This window comes from Hypanus sabinus, chromosome 5 (assembly GCF_030144855.1).
Source record: "Hypanus sabinus isolate sHypSab1 chromosome 5, sHypSab1.hap1, whole genome shotgun sequence".
In the NCBI taxonomy this organism is placed as follows: Eukaryota; Metazoa; Chordata; class Chondrichthyes; order Myliobatiformes; family Dasyatidae; genus Hypanus; species Hypanus sabinus.
The window spans coordinates 159,894,606-159,913,175 of NC_082710.1; the positions used below are offsets into that span (position 1 = coordinate 159,894,606).

Consider the following 18,570-nt stretch of genomic DNA (forward strand, 5'->3'; position numbering starts at 1 on the left):
CAAGCCTTCTCTTCTAATCTGCCCATCATTTCCCTCTGGTGCCCCTCCCCCTTCCCTTTCTTCCATGGTCTTCTGTCCTCAGCTATTGAATTCCTCCCCTCCAGCCCTTTCTCCCTGTCACAAATCAACTACCCAGCTCTTTACTTCACCTGTTCCCCTCTCCCTGTTTCACTCTGTACTGCTTCCTGCTCTTCTTCCACCTTCTTATCTGACTTTTCCCCTTCCTTTCCAATCCTGACGAAGGGTCTCAGCCTGAATAATTGACTGTTTACGCTTTTTCATAGAGGCTGCCTGGCCTGCTGAGCTCCTCCAGCATTTTGTGGCTTTAGATTTTGTCTGGATTTTCACAGAATTTCTGCAGTCTTGTCTCAGGATACAAGCAACACCCAGTCAAACTTCCTAGTCTATTGTTTAAAGTGAAAATGTGAGTCATGGATTGTAAGAGAAGGGTTTGATATGATTGTGAAGCAATTGTAGAGAATGGTAAATACCAAACACATTTACTGTATGTGATGAATACTGTATATTTTTGGGAAATGTAGTGCTGACAATACAGGGAACACACAGAGGACAGTAACAATGGAGTATAGGCAGGGACTGAAGTTTGTTTAGCAGATAGGTGATCTGTGACCGGTGGTACATCACTGGGATTGGTGTCAGGTCCGGCATTCTTTGTGATCTGTATTAACAACAATTGTTATTGTGATTAATGTTACAGATTAGTCCAGTGTATTTATGTTCCTACTTTCAAGTTCCTGAATCTTAAAGTCTCAGAGGTTCTAGCCTGTGACTAACATATTGATGCAATCACAAAGAACACATGACAGTGTCTATAGGTCGTTATTAGATATTATCATAGATTAATAAAATTTTGTGGATCGCTGCCTTGAATTTAAACAAGAACCACTCTTCAAAAAATTTTTCTACATCTATTTAACTTTCACTGACATATTAATCCATGGAAAACAATCACTGGATATGGCACATTCTGATTCTATCCCACAGTAATCAAATAGATGAAGAAAGTAGGTGATTGCTCATGTTAATTGGCTCTGATTGAAACTTTCAAGAAAAGGTCAAGAAGTGCATTATGCCTATTTCCTGCCACTTCATACAGAGTTCAGGATATGTCAGGGTTGGTACACAATTTTCTGGATGTTTGTATATTCACTGAGCTGTAACATTTGACGTATATTTAGGTTATCTGATGTATTTTGCCCAGAACCAGTTGATGCGCCCATTGGAGTTTGAATTTTCAAAGCAGTGCTTCTAGCAGTTGGGATATGATCAATATGCAAAGTTTTTGGCATTTCCTTTACACGTTGAAGATAAATGGGTAATTATAGCAATTAAACCTGTAAATAAACTTTTATTGTTCTACTTCTGTTTAAACTTATACAAAGTTGTTGTACTGTTGAGCAGAATGAGAGGGGAAATATATTCTCCAGAAGACATCCTAATACATAGAACAAAGAACAGAGAACAGTACAGCACAGGAACAGGCCCTTCAACTCACAATGTCATGCCGAACCAAATTAATCAGTAATTAAATGGCCAACTAAACTGATCCCTTGTGCCTACACAATGTACATATTTTCCTCACAGACATGTGCCTATCAAAATGTTTCTTGAAAGTCCCTAATGTATCCATCTCTACCACCAACCAAGGCAGCACATTCCAGGTACCAACCATTCTCTGCGTGAAGCAAACTTGTCTCTCAAATTTCCTTTAAAATTACTCTTTTAAAATTAGATGGTAACTGTGTGACCGTCAGGACGGGGAACAGAGCTGGGCAGAGTATCCCTGTGGCCTTCTTCCTCAACAACACATATACTGCTTGGGATAATGATGGATAGGAATGTCACAGCAGTTGCATCTCTGGCTCTGTGGCTCAAAACAGAATGGGGGAGGAGAGACGAGCTGTGGTGGAAGGGGATTCGCTGGATCGCAGTCTAAGGCAGAGCTTGATAGGATCTTGATTGGACATGCCACCAAAGGTTATGGGAGAAGACCAGGGAGTTAGGCTGAGAAAGAAAGAAAGGATCAGCCATGACTGAATGCCGGAGCAGACACGATGAGCCAAATGCTCTAAATCTGCTCCTATGTATTATGGTCTTATTAACTTAAGTAGTTAACATAATAGTAGTTGACTTAACTTTCCACATATTCACTGGCAATCCCATGCTGTAAATTGGCTGGATAGAAGAGTTTGCTAAATGTGTTCAGAAAAGTTTCCTCAGTCAGTACATTGAATTCCCAACAAGGGTGATGCTAGATCTCCTATTAGGGACTGGACAAGTAATGCACCTCTGTGCGCTAACACACCAGACCAGCACTAGCCCAGTCCCTGGCATCCTGTTTAAGTCCGTGGCACACAAACTTTTCTGTCACCAGCTTTTGCAATGCCCTCTGGCCTGGGTGAGAAAGCCAGTCAAGAATGCACTGCTGCCAGCTCAGTTGTACAGCCGGCCTGGGTTGACACATCACACAATAGTGAATTGTCACTGTCATCAAAAGCAACATCCACCAATTTCAACCCTGTGTCTGCTGAATGCAGCACCTGCATTCTTGGATCTAAAACTGGTCTGCAGGCAAGGAGATAAGGTGAGGAAGGGAAAAGCGGATGGGAAACAGTGAAGGAGAGGGACACCTCCCTCCCCTTTCTTGATCTCACTGTCTCCATCTCTGGAGACAACTTATCCACTGATATCTATTATAAACCCACTGATCCTCACAGCTACCTGGACTCTACTCCTTCCCACCCTGTTACTTGTAAAAATGCCACCCCTTCTCTCAATTCCTCAGTCTCTGCCGCATCGACTCTCAGGAGGAGGCTTTTCATTCTAGAACGAAGGAGACTTCAAAGAAAGGGACTTCCCCTCCTCCACCATGAACTGTCCTCAACTGTATCTCTCCCATTTCACACATGTCAGCTCTTACTCCATTCTCCTACCACCCAACCAGGGATAGGGTTTTTCTTGTCCTCACCTATCACCCCACCAGCCTCTGCATCCAGCACATAATTCTCCACAACTTCCTCCATCTCCAAAGGGATCCCACCACCAAGCACATCTTTCCTTACCCTCCACTTTCCTTGTGTACTATTTGTGACTTCCTTGTCCACTTATCCCTCCTCACTGATTGCCCTCCTGACTTATCCTTGCAAGTGAAACAATTGCCACACTTGCTGCCACACCCCCTCCCTCACTACAATTCGGAGCCTCAAACAGTGCTTACAGCTGAGGCGACACTTCACCCGTGAGTCTGTTGGGATCATCTACTGTATCAGGTGCTCCCGGTGTGACCTCCTGTATATCGGTGACACCTGATGTATATTGGGAGACCACTTCATTGAGCACCTTCAATCTGTCTGCCAAAAAAAGCCAGATTTACTGGTGACTACCCATTTCAATTCTACTTCCCATTTTCCAGTCTGATGTGTCAGTCCATGCCCTCCTCTGTTGTCGGGAAAAGACCAGACTCAGGTTTGAGGAGCAACAAGTTATATTCTGCTTGGGCAGCTACCAAGCTGATGGCATGAGCATTGATTTCTTGAAGTTCCAGTAATCCCCTCCCCTCTCCTTTACCATTCCCCATTCTTGTTTCTGCCTCAAGCCTTCTCTTCTAATCTGCCCATCATTTCCCTCTGGCGCCCCTCCCCCTTCCCTTTCTTCCATGGTCTTCTGTCCTCAGCTATTGAATTCCTCCCCTCCAGCCCTTTCTCCCTGTCACAAATCAACTACCCAGCTCTTTACTTCACCTGTTCCCCTCTCCCTGTTTCACTCTGTACTGCTTCCTGCTCTTCTTCCACCTTCTTATCTGACTTTTCCCCTTCCTTTCCAATCCTGACGAAGGGTCTCAGCCTGAATAATTGACTGTTTACGCTTTTTCATAGAGGCTGCCTGGCCTGCTGAGCTCCTCCAGCATTTTGTGGCTTTAGATTTTGTCTGGATTTTCACAGAATTTCTGCAGTCTTGTCTCAGGATACAAGCAACACCCCCTCAAACTTCCTAGTCTATTGTTTAAAGTGAAAATGTGAGTCATGGATTGTAAGAGAAGGGTTTGATATGATTGTGAAGCAATTGTAGAGAATGGTAAATACCAAACACATTCACTGTATGTGATGAATACTGTATATTTTTGGGAAATGTAGTGCTGACAATACAGGGAACACACAGAGGACAGTAACAATGGAGTATAGGCAGGGACTGAAGTTTGTTTAGCAGATTGGTGATCTGTGACTGGTGGTACATCACTGGGATTGGTGTCAGGTCCGGCATTCTTTGTGATCTGTATTAACAACAATTGTTATTGTGATTAATGTTACAGATTAGTCCAGTGTATTTATGTTCCTACTTTCAAGTTCCTGAATCTTAAAGTCTCAGAGGTTCTAGCCTGTGACTAACATATTGATGCAATCACAAAGAACACATGACAGTGTCTAAAGGTCGTTATTAGATATTATCGTAGATTAATAAAATTTTGTGGATCGCTGCCTTGAATTTAAACAAGAACCACTCTTCAAAAGATTTTTCTACATCTATTTAACTTTCACTGACATATTAATCCATGGAAAACAATCACTGGATATGGCACATTCTGATTCTATCCCACAGTAATCAAATAGATGAAGAAAGTAGGTGATTGCTCATGTTAATTGGCTCTGATTGAAACTTTCAAGAAAAGGTCAAGAAGTGCATTATGCCTATTTCCTGCCACTTCATACAGAGTTCAGGATATGTCAGGGTTGGTACACAATTTTCTGGATGTTTGTATATTCACTGTAACATTTGACGTATATTTAGGTTATCTGATGTATTTTGCCCAGAACCAGTTGATGCGCCCATTGGGGTTTGAATATTCAAAGCAGTGCTTCTAGCAGTTGGGATATGATCAATATGCAAAGTTTTCGGCATTTCCTTTACACGTTGAAGATAAATGGGTAATTATAGCAATTAAACCTGTAAATAAACTTTTATTGTTCTACTTCTGTTTAAACTTATACAAAATTGTTGTACTGTTGAGCAGAACGAGAGAGGAAATATATTCTCCAGAAGACATCCTAATACATAGAACAAAGAACAGAGAACAGTACAGCACAGGAACAGGCCCTTCAACTCACAATGTCATGCCGAACCAAATTAATCAGTAATTAAATGGCCAACTAAACTGATCCCTTGTGCCTACACAATGTACATATCCCTCTATTTTCCTCACAGACATGTGCCTATCAAAATGTTTCTTGAAAGTCCCTAATGTATCCATCTCTACCACCAACCAAGGCAGCACATTCCAGGTACCAACCATTCTCTGCGTGAAGCAAACTTGTCTCTCAAATTTCCTTTAAAATTACTCTTTTAAAATTAGATGGTAACTGTGTGACCGTCAGGACGGGGAACAGAGCTGGGCAGAGTATCCCTGTGGCCTTCTTCCTCAACAACACATATACTGCTTGGGATACTGATGGATAGGAATGTCACAGCAGTTGCATCTCTGGCTCTGTGGCTCAAAACAGAATGGGGGAGGAGAGACGAGCTGTGGTGGAAGGGGATTCGCTGGATCGCAGTCTAAGGCAGAGCTTGATAGGATCTTGATTGGACATGCCACCAAAGGTTATGGGAGAAGACCAGGGAGTTAGGCTGAGAAAGAAAGAAAGGATCAGCCATGACTGAATGTCGGAGCAGACACGATGAGCCAAATGCTCTAAATCTGCTCCTATGTATTATGGTCTTATTAACTTAAGTAGTTAACATAATAGTAGTTGACTTTAACTTTCCACATATTCACTGGCAATCCCATGCTGTAAATGGGCTGGATAGAAGAGTTTGCTAAATGTGTTCAGAAAAGTTTCCTCAGTCAGTACATTGAATTCCCATCAAGGGTGATGCTAGATCTCCTATTAGGGACTGGGCAAGTAATGCACCTCTGTGCGCTAACACACCAGACCAGCACTAGCCCAGTCCCTGGCATCCTGTTTAAGCCCGTGGCACACAAACTTTTCTGTCACCAGCTTTTGCAATGCCCTCTGGCCTGGGTGAGAAAGCCAGTCAAGAATGCACTGCTGCCAGCTCAGTGGTACAGCCGGCCTGGGTTGACACATCACACAATAGTGAATTGTCACTGTCATCAAAAGCAACATCCACCAATTTCAACCCTGTGTCTGCTGAATGCAGCACCTGCATTCTTGGATCTAAAACTGGTCTGCAGGCAAGGAGATAAGGTGAGGAAGGGAAAAGCGGATGGGAAACAGTGAAGGAGAGGGACACCTCCCTCCCCTTTCTTGATCTCACTGTCTCCATCTCTGGAGACAACTTATCCACTGATATCTATTATAAACCCACTGATTTTTCTTGTCCTCACCTATCACCCCACCAGCCTCTGCATCCAGCACATAATTCTCCACAACTTCCTCCATCTCCAAAGGGATCGCACCTCCAAGCAAATCTTTCCCTCCTTGCAGGGATTGCTCCCTCTTCAACTTCCCTGTCCATTCATCCCTCCCCATTGATTTCCCTCCAGGCACTTACCCTTGTAAGTGAAACAAATGCTATGACTACCCCTACATATCCTCCCTCACTACCTTTCAGAGCCCCAAACAGTCTTGCAAATTGAGGCAACATTTCACCTGTGAGTCTGTTAGGGTCATACACTGTGTCCGGTTCCAGGTGTAGCCTCCTGTATATCAAGGAGACCCGAAGTAGATTGGGAGACCACTTTGCTGAGCATCTACGTTCCATCAGCGAGAAAAAGTGGCCTCTCCCAGTGGCAACCATTTTAATTCCACTTCCCATTCTGATAAGTCTATCATGGCCTCCTCCACTTCCGTGAAGAGTCCATACTTAAGCCGGAAGAACAACACTTTATATTCTGTCTGGGAAGCCCCCTACCTAATGGCGTGAACACCAATTTCTCAAACTTCCTGTAATGCCCCCCAGCCCCCCTCTCCTTCACCATTTCCCATCCCCTTTTCTCTCTCCCATTTTATCTCCTTGCCTGCCCATTGCCTCTCTCTGTTGACCCTCCCATCTTTTCTTACTTCCTTGGCCTTTTAGCACTTTCATCAATCAACTTTCCAGCTCTTTACTTCATCCCCCCTCCAGGTTTCACCTATCAACCCGTGTTTCACCCACACCCCACCTTTTAAATCTACTCCTCAGCTTTTTCTCTCCAGTCCCACCAAAGGGTTTCGGCCTGAACTTTGACTGTACTATTTTTCACAGATGCTGTCTCTCCTGCTTTGTTTCTCCAGCATTTTGTATGTGTTACTTGGATTTCCAGCTTCTGCTGATTTTCTCTTGTTTGTGATTGGAGTATTGTGAGCAGTTTTGGTCACCTAGCAACTGAAAGAGTACAGAGAAAATTCACAAGGCTGTTGCTAGGTCTGGAGGACCTGACATAAGGAAAGATTGAATAGGTTAGGATTGTATTCCTAGAAGACTGAGAGGGGAATTGATAGAGGTTTATACATAAATAGATAAATCCTATCTGGCTTGTTCCACAAATGGTGTGTTTGAGCTTGATTCCAATGTTTAAGAGAAGTTTGGATTAGTACATGGCTAATAGGGATATGGAGGGCAATGGTCCCTCTGTATGTGGATGGGTGTAGGCAGCTTAAATGTTTTTGGCATGGACTAGATGGGCTGCACTTCTCCATGACTCTGAGACTCTAGCTTCTCCTTTATCTCAAAATGCCTTCACATATCAATATGCTTGACACTGATCTCCCTATCCTCCATGTCCTTCTCCTTGATAAATATTGATGCAAAGCTCTCATTATAGACTTCACCCCCATCATTTACCATTTATCATGGATATAATATTATCTCCTATGTAAGTACAAACTTGCCAACAGCCATATATATGGAAAGCCGCTTCAAGTTACCAATTTGCCAATGACCCAGGAAGCACATCTGTGAAATATGGAGTGAAAATGTACACAGTCGCAAGGAAAATCTCTTTAATCTTCGACCATTAGGGATTAAAGTTCAAAGTTTATTTCCATATAACCATATAACAATTACAGCACGGAAACAGGCCATATCGGCCCTCCTAGTCCGTGCTGAATGCTTACTCTCACCTAGTCCCACTGGCCTGCACTCAGTCCATAACCCTCCATTCCTTTCCTCCCCGTATACCTATCCAATTTTACTTTAAATGACACTACCGAACCTGCCTCTACCACTTCTACTGGAAGCACATTCCACACAGCCACCACTCTCTGAGTAAAGAAATTCCCTCTCGTATTACCCTTAAACTTTTGCCCCCTAACTCTCAAATTGTGTCCTCTTGTATGTATCTCCCCTACTCTCAATGGAAAAAGCCGATCCACGTCATCTCAATCTATACCCCTCATAATTTTATATACCTCTATCAAGTCCCCCCTCAACCTTCTACACTCCAAAGAATAAAGACCTAACTTGTTCAACCTTTCCCTGTAACTTAGGTGCTGAAACCCAGGTAACATTCTAGTAAATCTTCTTTGTACTCTCTGTACCTTGTTGACATTTTTCCTGTAATTCAGTGACCAGAACTGTACACAATACTCCAAATTCAGCTTTACCAATGCCTTGTACAATTTTAACATTACTTCCCAACTCCTATACTCAATGCTCTGATTTATAAAGGCCAGCATACCAAAAGCTTTCTTCACCACCCTATCCACATGAGATTCCACCTTCAGGGAACTATGCACCATTATTCCTAGATCACTCTGTTCTACTGCATTCTTCAATGCCCTATCATTTACCATATATGTCCTATTTGGATGATTTCGACCAAAATGTAGCACCTCACACTTATCAGCATTAAACTCCATCTGCCATCTTTCAGCCCAATCTTCTAACTGGCCTAAATCTCTCTGCAAGCTTTGAAAACCTACTTCATTATCCACAATGCCACCTGCTTTAGTATCATCTGCATACTTTCTAATCCTATGTATTTCAAATTACTTTTATGATATAAGTCCATAAACCATATACAACCTTGAGATTTGTTTGACCATTCACACTGGTGGGTGGGGGGGGTGGGGAGAGGGTGCATGTAAAGAGCTACTTTTTAATCAGGCTGGTGATTGAGGTTTTGAAAGCAGAATTTTGTGGCCGTTTTTCTGATTTGAGGAGTGACCGATCAGTAAGAGGGATTCAAGGCATCCATAAATCAAGACAAAAATGGGAAAGTGACTTGAATATTAAAATTGAAGAAAAAAATTGGTCAAGACTATGTCTTGAGAGTATGACAAATACAATAAATGTCCGGTTAAGATTAGTGCAATATAACTTTTTACATCAATTAGATATTACACCACAAAAAATAAATAAATTAAATCCAAATCTATCTGATCAATGTTTCCGATGTAACCAAGAAATTGGTACTTTTTTACATTCTACTTGGTCTTGTTCTAAAATTCAAATTTTTTTGACAAATTTAAGAGTTTTATTGGAACAAATTATTGGAATACAACTTCCACATAATCCAATATTATTTTTATTAGGTGATATTGAAGGGATAAAACCGATACCCAAATTGAATAAATATCAGAAAGAATTTATAAAAATTGTATTGGCAGTAGCCAAAAAGGCTATTGCAGTACTTGGAAATCGGATACATATTTAAGTATAGATCATTGGAAGAAAGAAATTTATAGTTGTTTTCCACTTGAAAAAATTACTTATAATTTAAGAGATAAATATGAAACATTTTTGAAAATTTGGCGCCCTTATTTACAAAAGACAGGATTAAATATATAGATGCTCCGAAGATGAAATAATTGGTTATTTGGGGAAAGAAATAAATATATATATTAAAGTTATTACGAACTCCATGGAGAATGTGGGGATCTTCCAATATCCAGGCACACCTTTCTTTTTTTCCTTTCTTTCTTTTTTTTCTATAGGGATGCTAGGGGGGAGGGGTTAAGGGGACGGGGATGGTTAATATACATTTTTTTCTCTACTTTTATTTTGTAACTACTTGAAATACAATAAAAAAAGTTTAACAAAAAAAAAGTAAGAGGGATTCATTAGACAGGGACAAAAAGTGCAAGCAAAGCGGGAATTCTATGAGCCTCTGTTCTTGTGAGTATCCCAGTCTTTAGAGTGCCTTAGGCATAATCGGGCTTTGGTGAGGTACTTGGTCTTGTAAATTGATCTCTCTTTGTTGTATTTGTTCAATCCTCATCTATTAGTGCATAGTATAGTGAGAATGGCTCCGGGGCAGTGTTTTGTACTCTGTGTGGGATGTAATAACAATAGAAAGTGAGCAAATAACATTCAGAATTAAAGTTCCCGAAAGTGAGTCCACAGCCATGAAGCCAGTCACAGCCAATCCAGGAGCCCATTAGGAGCTGGCCACATCCTCGGTTCAGAGCAAGATGAGTAAACCTCGCTGAAAACCCAGCTACGAGAAGATACCCCAATATAAGAACAAGGACTGTCAGAGTGGGTAAGTTTCTTGCCCCAAGCTGTGAGATTTCTGAACACCCTGTTACCTCCCAGTACATGTTATTTGTGACAGCAGCAGTGGCATTATGCAGTTATATATTTAACCATATGCTGTATGTGCACTCTATGCCCACGTGCACATCTACAAAATATTTTATTATCTGTTAATATAGTATCAATATTATTTTTTTGGGCTGCACGTGATATACGTACTGTGATTTGCACCTTGGTCCCAGAGGAACGTTGTTTCATCTACCTGTATATGTGTGTACCATTGAATGAAATAAACTTGAACTTCTACTTGAACTTGAAAAATGTGGTCTTCGCAGTGGGTACTGGAGGCCAGAATCAAGTTTGCTGGAACGGTGTGACGGCTGCATTATATACAGTGCTCCTCTGCTGTCTTGACCATTCCTCCACAGACCTACAGAGAAATTGACATTCCATGTCAATCGTATCGGATCGATTCCAAGAAGCTGGCAAGCATGCATGCCGGCCAACTGATCACACATTAATCAATTGGGCCTCCAATTGGCAGAGGGCACTTTCATGCGGGCTCTGACTGCACACGCTTTTCGTTTCAGCAGGCCCAGTTTGTAGCTCCTGCACTGTAAATTGCTCAACGTGTGCAGTGGCTAACTCAGTAAAAACATTAAATCCTACTGTTTCCGAAAACGCAAACAGGAGAAAATCTGCAACTGTGCGAAATTCAAGCAACACACACAAAATACTGGTGGAACGCAGCAGGCCAGGCAGCATCTATAGGAAGAAGTACAGTTGATGTTTCGGGTCGAGACCCTTTGTCAGGACTAACGGAAAAAAGAGATAGTAAGAGATTTGAAAGTGGGAGATCTAAAATGATAGGAGAAGACAGGAGGGGAAGAGATATAGCTGAGAGCTGGAAAGTTGATTGGCAAAAGGGACACACAGCTGGAGAAAGGAGATGATCATGTGACAGGAGGCCTAGGGAGAAGGAAAGGGGGAGGAGAGCACCAGAGGGAGAAGGAGAGCAGGCAAGGATTGATTGTCAGTGGGACAGAAAGAGAAGGAAAAAAGGGGGGGGGGGGAGAGAGATAGATAAATAAATAAATAAGGGATGGGGTAAGAAGGGGAGAGGGGCATTAACGGAAGTCAAAGAAATCAATGTTCATGCCATCAGGTTGGAGGCAACCCAGACAGAATATAAGGTGTTGTTCCTCCAACCTGAATGTGGCTTCACCTTGAATCCTACTGTTTCATTGTTCTTCTTTCTCCCTGTGTATGAATGTTAGACAAGACAACAGCTTCCCTTTTACTTACCGAAATCTGATGCCACAAAAGCCCATTGTCGACGTCAGGGGTCAGTGTTATATGTTTGCTCAGTTTTCCCGAAGTAAGCTGCTGAGTGGGGCTTTCCGCTGGATCTGTCACAGCATGTTTACTGTCTGATTTAAGTATTCAGCTGGGAAAGTCAGGCAGTTAAAAATCTTCATTCTCTAAAAATGAATTACTAAGGTGAAGATAAACTTTAGAAACAAAAACTTGTTTATGATTTGACTTGGTATGATATTATATCAAATGCTCAGTTCCACCTTATTTATTAGGGATCTATTTTTAATAGTTTTTAAACAAAGAAACTAGCACACGAGAGGTTACTACAAGATCAGTTTTGATCGCTGCTGTAATGGCAGTGATAGCACGCCCTCTGCAGGCATCAGAAACAGAACTAGGTTTATTCTCACTGATATAAATCGCAGCATTTGTTTTCGACAGCAGAGTGCAAACAAATTCCTTTACGTTACGATGACAATAATAAGTAATGCAAAAGAGAAATAGCGGAGAGCTCAATTCCCATTCAGAAATCTGATGGCAAAGAGGCAGAAACTTTTAAAAATATTGTTCAATGTAAGTTTATTACCGGTCTCCATCTCTGCAGCATATGGTCGCGTTTCTATCCCACTAACAGATCCCTTTTAGTTCTGATGACTTACTACTTCTACTGAAGGATTTCACGACTTAATTAGAATGGCCGAAAAAAAAGTCGTTCTGGTATTGAATTAAGAAGCGGCAAGACGTTTCGTGAAATAGAACAAACGGAACAAACCAAGAAAACGGAGGAATCTGTACACTAGCGGGAATATTTCCTTCAATACAAGACATGAAGTCGGAATTCGGATCACTTAATATTAAAATTGAAAAACTGACCGGTTCAAATGGGAATCTCGAAAAAGTTATTTCTACGATTCAAGCAAGACTCGCTGAAAAACTTGGATTCTCAACTTGAAACACTTCAGCAGACTACAAGCCGAATCGAGAGTGAGCATGATTTATTCAAGCAAACTATTAAAGATCAAGGAATGAAGATATCTTCGATGGAAAAGAAAATCAATGAAATTACCTCGGAACTATCTAAAAAGAAAGAAAAGAATGGTTGATTTAGATAGTAGAGGGCGTCGGAGGAATCTGCCTATTCTGCGACTGCCTGAAAATACTGAAGCTGGCGATCTGTAAAAATTCTTTTCAGATATGCTGTATTCACTTTTCAATGACACCCTCGAAACTAGACCCTTAATCGACAGAGCTCACAGAATTCCATTCTCTCGCCGTTCTGCCGAATTACGTCCTCGAGCAGTTGTACTTTCTTTGCATTATTACACGACTAAAGAAGCTATTCTTCGAGAAGCCAGAATGAAACGGAAATTACTCTTTAATTCAACACAGATTCGTATAGTTCAAGACTATCCTCCCGAAATCTTTGCCGAAAAAAAGAAATATCGAGAAGTTATGAGTGAAATGTATAAATTAGATTTAAACCCCTCCCTTCGCTTTCCAGCAAAGCTGATAACTTTTACCGAAAACTCTCAACCATTGAGAATCTCTTCTCCTCAGGAGGGATGGGAGTATATTAAAAACCTTAAAGTTAAGCCTCCGGAATAAAATATTAAAGTTACACCGATTATTCAATAGGCAATTTTAAAGTATCTGCTGTATGAGTTGTTTATGGAGCTCTTGAGTTAAGTACATGTTATACCTTTTCAATCTCTGGTATGGGACGTGGTCGACTTAATTTTTTTTACCTTATTAATAATTAATACATATATATCTGTTTTGTAGGAACATTTATAGTATTGTACTTTAACGGTCCGTGTAGGACCTGTTGTGTACTAATCTTTTTATTTCTTTTATTTGTTCCAATACTTATAGTTTTAGTTCTGTTATATATATATATAAATTCATTTATTTTTCTTTCTCGAGAGAAAGAATATTCTTTGTAACATTATTTGCTCGGATTTATTCCTTTTTTGAATATGTGTTTAAGCTACTTTAGCTGATTCTAAAATGGCCGTTGTTGATTATGTTTTTATGAATGTTAGACACATTATAGTAATTGAGTTCTGTTTATGCCTTTTATTATAGCTATTTTCCGTGGGATTTTTGTTTTTTTTATATATGGAGGGGCAAGATGAGAACAGGGTTAAAGGTTATTAGCTAGCATGGGACCAGCCTATCGGTTCCTTTCTTTCATTCTATTGGGTGGCGGGAGGGGGTGGGTCCATTAGAGTAGTTTTTTTCTTGATTGGACAGTTCTTTTGATGGATTTTTGTTTCGTAAATGCGTCGGTCCTTCTGGTTGTACCCGCGCCTTTTCGTTTAATCTGTACTTGCGTAACATTTCTTTTATATAATATTAAACATGGATGTTAATAAAATTAATATCTTGGAATTGGAACGGTGTCAATCATCCCATTAAGCGTAAAAAGATTTTAAAGAAATTAAAAACACTTAATGCTGATATTTTTGCGCAAGAAAATCATATACGAAAACAGGATGGGGGTAGATTTTTTCGCGTTTGGAAAGGTCCTCTTTTTCACTCACTGTCGCATAGTAAAGCAAGAGGCGTTTATGTATTTATTAGTCCCAAAATCCCTTCTGTACACCTTAGTACTACTACTGATTTGATTGGAAGATATTTACTTGTTACCGGCTTATTATGCGAGCAAAATGTAGCTCTGGTGTGTGTATACGCAGCTAATGTAGATAATTCTATTTTTTTAAGAAACTTTTTTCATTGTTACCGAAGCTCAATGAATATAAACTGATCATGGGTAGTGACTTTAATTGTTGCTTAAATCCGGCGATCAACCAATCCGTCGCTTCCTATCAAAGCGGCAGCTTGTATTAACTCTTTTTTATTAGAATATGGCCTTGTTGATATTTGGAGATATAAACTCCCTAATGATAAAGATTTTTCCTTTTTTTCACACGTCCATTACAAATATTCTCGAATTGATTACTTTTTTACACGTCTGTTAAACTCCGTTCTTGAATGTGCGTATGACATCATTGCGATTTCAGATCACGCGCCTTTAACGTTAACCCTTAAGCTCCCGGATAGATATTTGAAAATCTCTCAGTGGAGATTGAACCCCGTTTTGTTACAGGATCCAGCTTTTGTTAATTTTATAAAGGAGCAAATTTCTATATTTTTTGAATTTAATACAACTGAAGGAATGTCAAATCTGGTTATATGGGACACCTTGAAATCTTTTCTTAGGGGACAGCTAATCTCATATTCAGCAGCCTTGAGAAAGAAAACTAAAGCTGAATTGTCAGTGTTTATCAATAAAGTTAAACAGATAGATAAAGCGTATTCAGTTAGACCTACTGATGACCTACATAAAGAAAGGGTCGAACTTCAATCACAGTATGATTTACTTCTGACCTTTCCCATTGAACAGCAAATTTTTAAATCTAAAAGTTTATTTTATATACATGGGGAAAAATCTGCTAAACTTCTAGCGGGTCAGTTAAAGGCTGGGATGGTCGCAAGACAGATTTAAAAAATTCGCCAAACAGATAGAACAGAAACTTTAGATCCTCATGAAATTAATAAGATATTTATGGACTTTTATTCTAAACTTTATAAATCTGAATTCTCTGATAGTAATATTACCATGAATAGATTTTTGCAAAGGTTAAACATACCTCAAATCTCGATTCAAGATGCTGATATGTTAGATGCACCTATTAAACAAGAGGAGATAGCCAAGGCTATATCCTCTATGCAATTAGGTAAAGCTCTGGGACCTGATGGGGATACATAGAATTTTATAAGACCTTTCATGAAATGCTTTTACCACATCTTCATTAAACGTTCACCGATTCTACATCTTCTGGGAACCTTCCTAAAACTTTTTATGAAGCATTAATTTCATTGATTCCAAAAAAAGGGAAGGACCCACTGGAATGTATATCCTATAGACCTATTTCTTTACTGAATGTAGATTTTAAAATCCTCTCTAAGATTCTAGCAAATAGGCTTGAGAGTATGTTGCCTAATGTTATCTCAAACAATCAAGCAGGAGTTATTAAAAATAGGTACTCACATTTTAATATTCGAAGATTATTAAATATCATTTATTCCCCCTCAGCCAAATAATCTGAATGTATTGTATCTCTGGATGCAGAGAAAACCTTTGATAGGGTGGAGTGGCCTTATTTATTTCAGGTTTTAAAGAGGTTCAATTTTGGTCCAGGATTTATCTCCTGGATTAAATTGATTTATCATGCCCCAGTAGCTGCGGTTCTAACTAATATCAAATGTATCCTTACTTTAGATTATATAGAGGTACCTGTCAGGGTTGTTCCCTTAGCCCTTTATTATTTAATTTGGCTTTAGAACCACTTGCTATTGCTCTTAGGGGTTCCAATTCTGTGCAGGGTATTAGGAGAGGGGATAAATTACATAAAGTTTCGTTATATGCGGATGATTTATTAGTTTACATTTCAAATCCTAAGAAATCTATTCTTTCTATGTTATCTGTATTTATGGAATTTGGTACTTTTTTTGGATATTAACTTAATTTACATAAATGTGAATTATTTCCTATTAATAATTGTTTTGATTATTATGATCAAATACCTTTTAATATTGCCAAAAACTATTTTACATACCTAGGTATCAAAATTACAAATATTTTAAAGACCTATATAGGTATAATTTCCTTCCTTTAACTGAATATACTCAACAGGTGTTTTCCAAATGGTCACCTATGTCGATGTCACTGATAGGTCGAATAAATGCTATAAAAATGGTTATTTTACCAAAATTTTTATATATATTTCAAGAAGTTCCCTATTTTCTCCCAAAAACATGTTTTGATTAAATAGACTCTCTAATTCTGTCTTATGTTTGGAATAATAGAAGCTCTAGAGTGCATAAACGTTTATTGCAAAAATCAAAAAAGATGGAGGACTGGCTTTATCAAACTTTAGATTTTATTATTGGGCAATTAATATTTGCTATATTACTTTTTGGATTTATGGTATAGACGATCAAGTTTGCCCTTCATGGTTACAGCTGGAGGAAAATTCAGTAGTGGGGTTTTCGTTAGCTTCTTTATTAGGAGCTCCCCTTCCGTTTTCGCTCTCCAGAATAAGTAGTCAAGCTCTTAACCCTATTGTTAAACAAACCTTAAAAATGTGGTTTCAATTTTGTAGATTTTTTGAATTAAATGATTTTTTACTTTCTGGTAATAGTTATTCTAATTTTTTTTAAACCGTCAACTTTGGATAAGGCTTTACTTACATGGAAAATTAAGGGAATAACAACTTTTCTTAGACTTGTTTTTACAAGACTGTTTAATGTCTTTTTCACAGTTAATGGATAAATATGATATCTCTAATACACATTTTTTCAGGTATTTACAGGTTAGGTATTTCTTACATGATTTTTTACCAAATTACCCCTTGGCCTGCTCTTTAAATCTGGCTTATGTTATTTTTCAGTTTAAACCTTTTCAAAAACAATTAATAACTATCATTTATAAACAGTTAACGAATGCTCGCACATCGCCAAATGATAGGGTTCAACGCTCCTGGGAAGTAGAACGTCAACATTCACTCTCAGATGACCAATGGAGTAAAATTTATTATGTAGTTAATAATTCATCTATCTGTGCACGCCTATTTTAATTCACTTTAAGATAGGACATAGGGCCCATATGTCCAAAGATGAATTGGTGCATATATTTTCCTAATATAAGCCCTATTTGTGACAGTTGTAACACAGAAGTGGCTACTCTAACCCAAATGTTTTGGTCATTTGTAAGTTTAAATAATTTTTGGAGGGATGTGTTTGGAACATTATCTAAAGTTATAGATATGGATGTTCATCCTAATCCACTTACAGCAAGTTTTGGGATCTTTCCAGAAGAAGCAAGCAGAGTGTCTGCTTCCACCCATCATGTGATCGCTTTTTCAACTTTACTGGCTAAGAGAGCTATTTTGCTAATATGCCCACTGTTTTCTATTGGCTCTCCTCCATTATGTCATGTTTAAGTTTGGAGAAAATTAGAAGCCGGACATTTCATACATCCTTTGATTTTGAAAAAGTCTGGAGACCCTTTATTCAATATTTTCACATGATTTAATTTGTCTTTATTTATTTATTTTTCTTTATTCTCTTTGGAGAATATCCTTATCCATGAAGGTTCAGAAATGACTGGAAGGATGTTTTTTTCTCTCTCTCTCTTTTTTTTTGCTTCAGTTTAGTTAGTGGGTTTTTTTCTTTCTCTATCAATAAAATCTCCAATCTTTTTTTTTTACTATTCTTATGAGGAGTTGTAATTTCTCTCTGACCATTGTACATACAACAGCATAATGTATTACCTATTTGATTTTGATATTATATGCTTTTTGTTTTTACTATTGCTGTTTATGTGTCTTTTATGTTATCTACTTGTTAAACTCCTCTTTCAATTTGTATATACTTTATCTGAAAATCAATAAAAAAGATTGAAAAAAAATTATTACCAAAGTACATACAACTCTTATTGAATTCTTATTCTTATTGAATTTTTTGAAGAAGTTACGAGGAATGTTGACGAGGGTAATTCAGTGGATGTAGTCTATATGGACTTCAGCAAGGCCTTTGACAAAGATCCTATAACATGGAAGGTTAGTTAAGAAAGTTCAGTCATTAGGTATTAATGCTGAAGTAATAAAATGGATTCAACAGTGGCTAGAAGGGAGATGCCAGAGAGTAGTGGTGGATAATTGTTTATCGGGATGGAGGCCAGTGACTAGCGGGGTGCCTCAGAAATCTGTTTTGGGCCCAATGTTGTTTGTAATATACATAAATGATCTGGAT

At 39.0% G+C, this 18,570-nt stretch overlaps 1 long non-coding RNA gene across 1 annotated transcript; it reads right to left on the reverse strand.

Annotated features, from left to right (window-relative positions):
* Nucleotides 1-3,427: 3,427 nt before the first annotated feature.
* On the reverse strand, nt 3,428-18,167 carry LOC132394503 (uncharacterized). The gene is made up of 3 exons (XR_009512343.1): nt 11,740-18,167; nt 10,654-10,864; nt 3,428-4,291 (listed from the first exon to the last, which is right to left on the reverse strand). It is a non-coding gene; the product is annotated as an uncharacterized LOC132394503 (long non-coding RNA).
* Nucleotides 18,168-18,570: the final 403 nt, after the last annotated feature.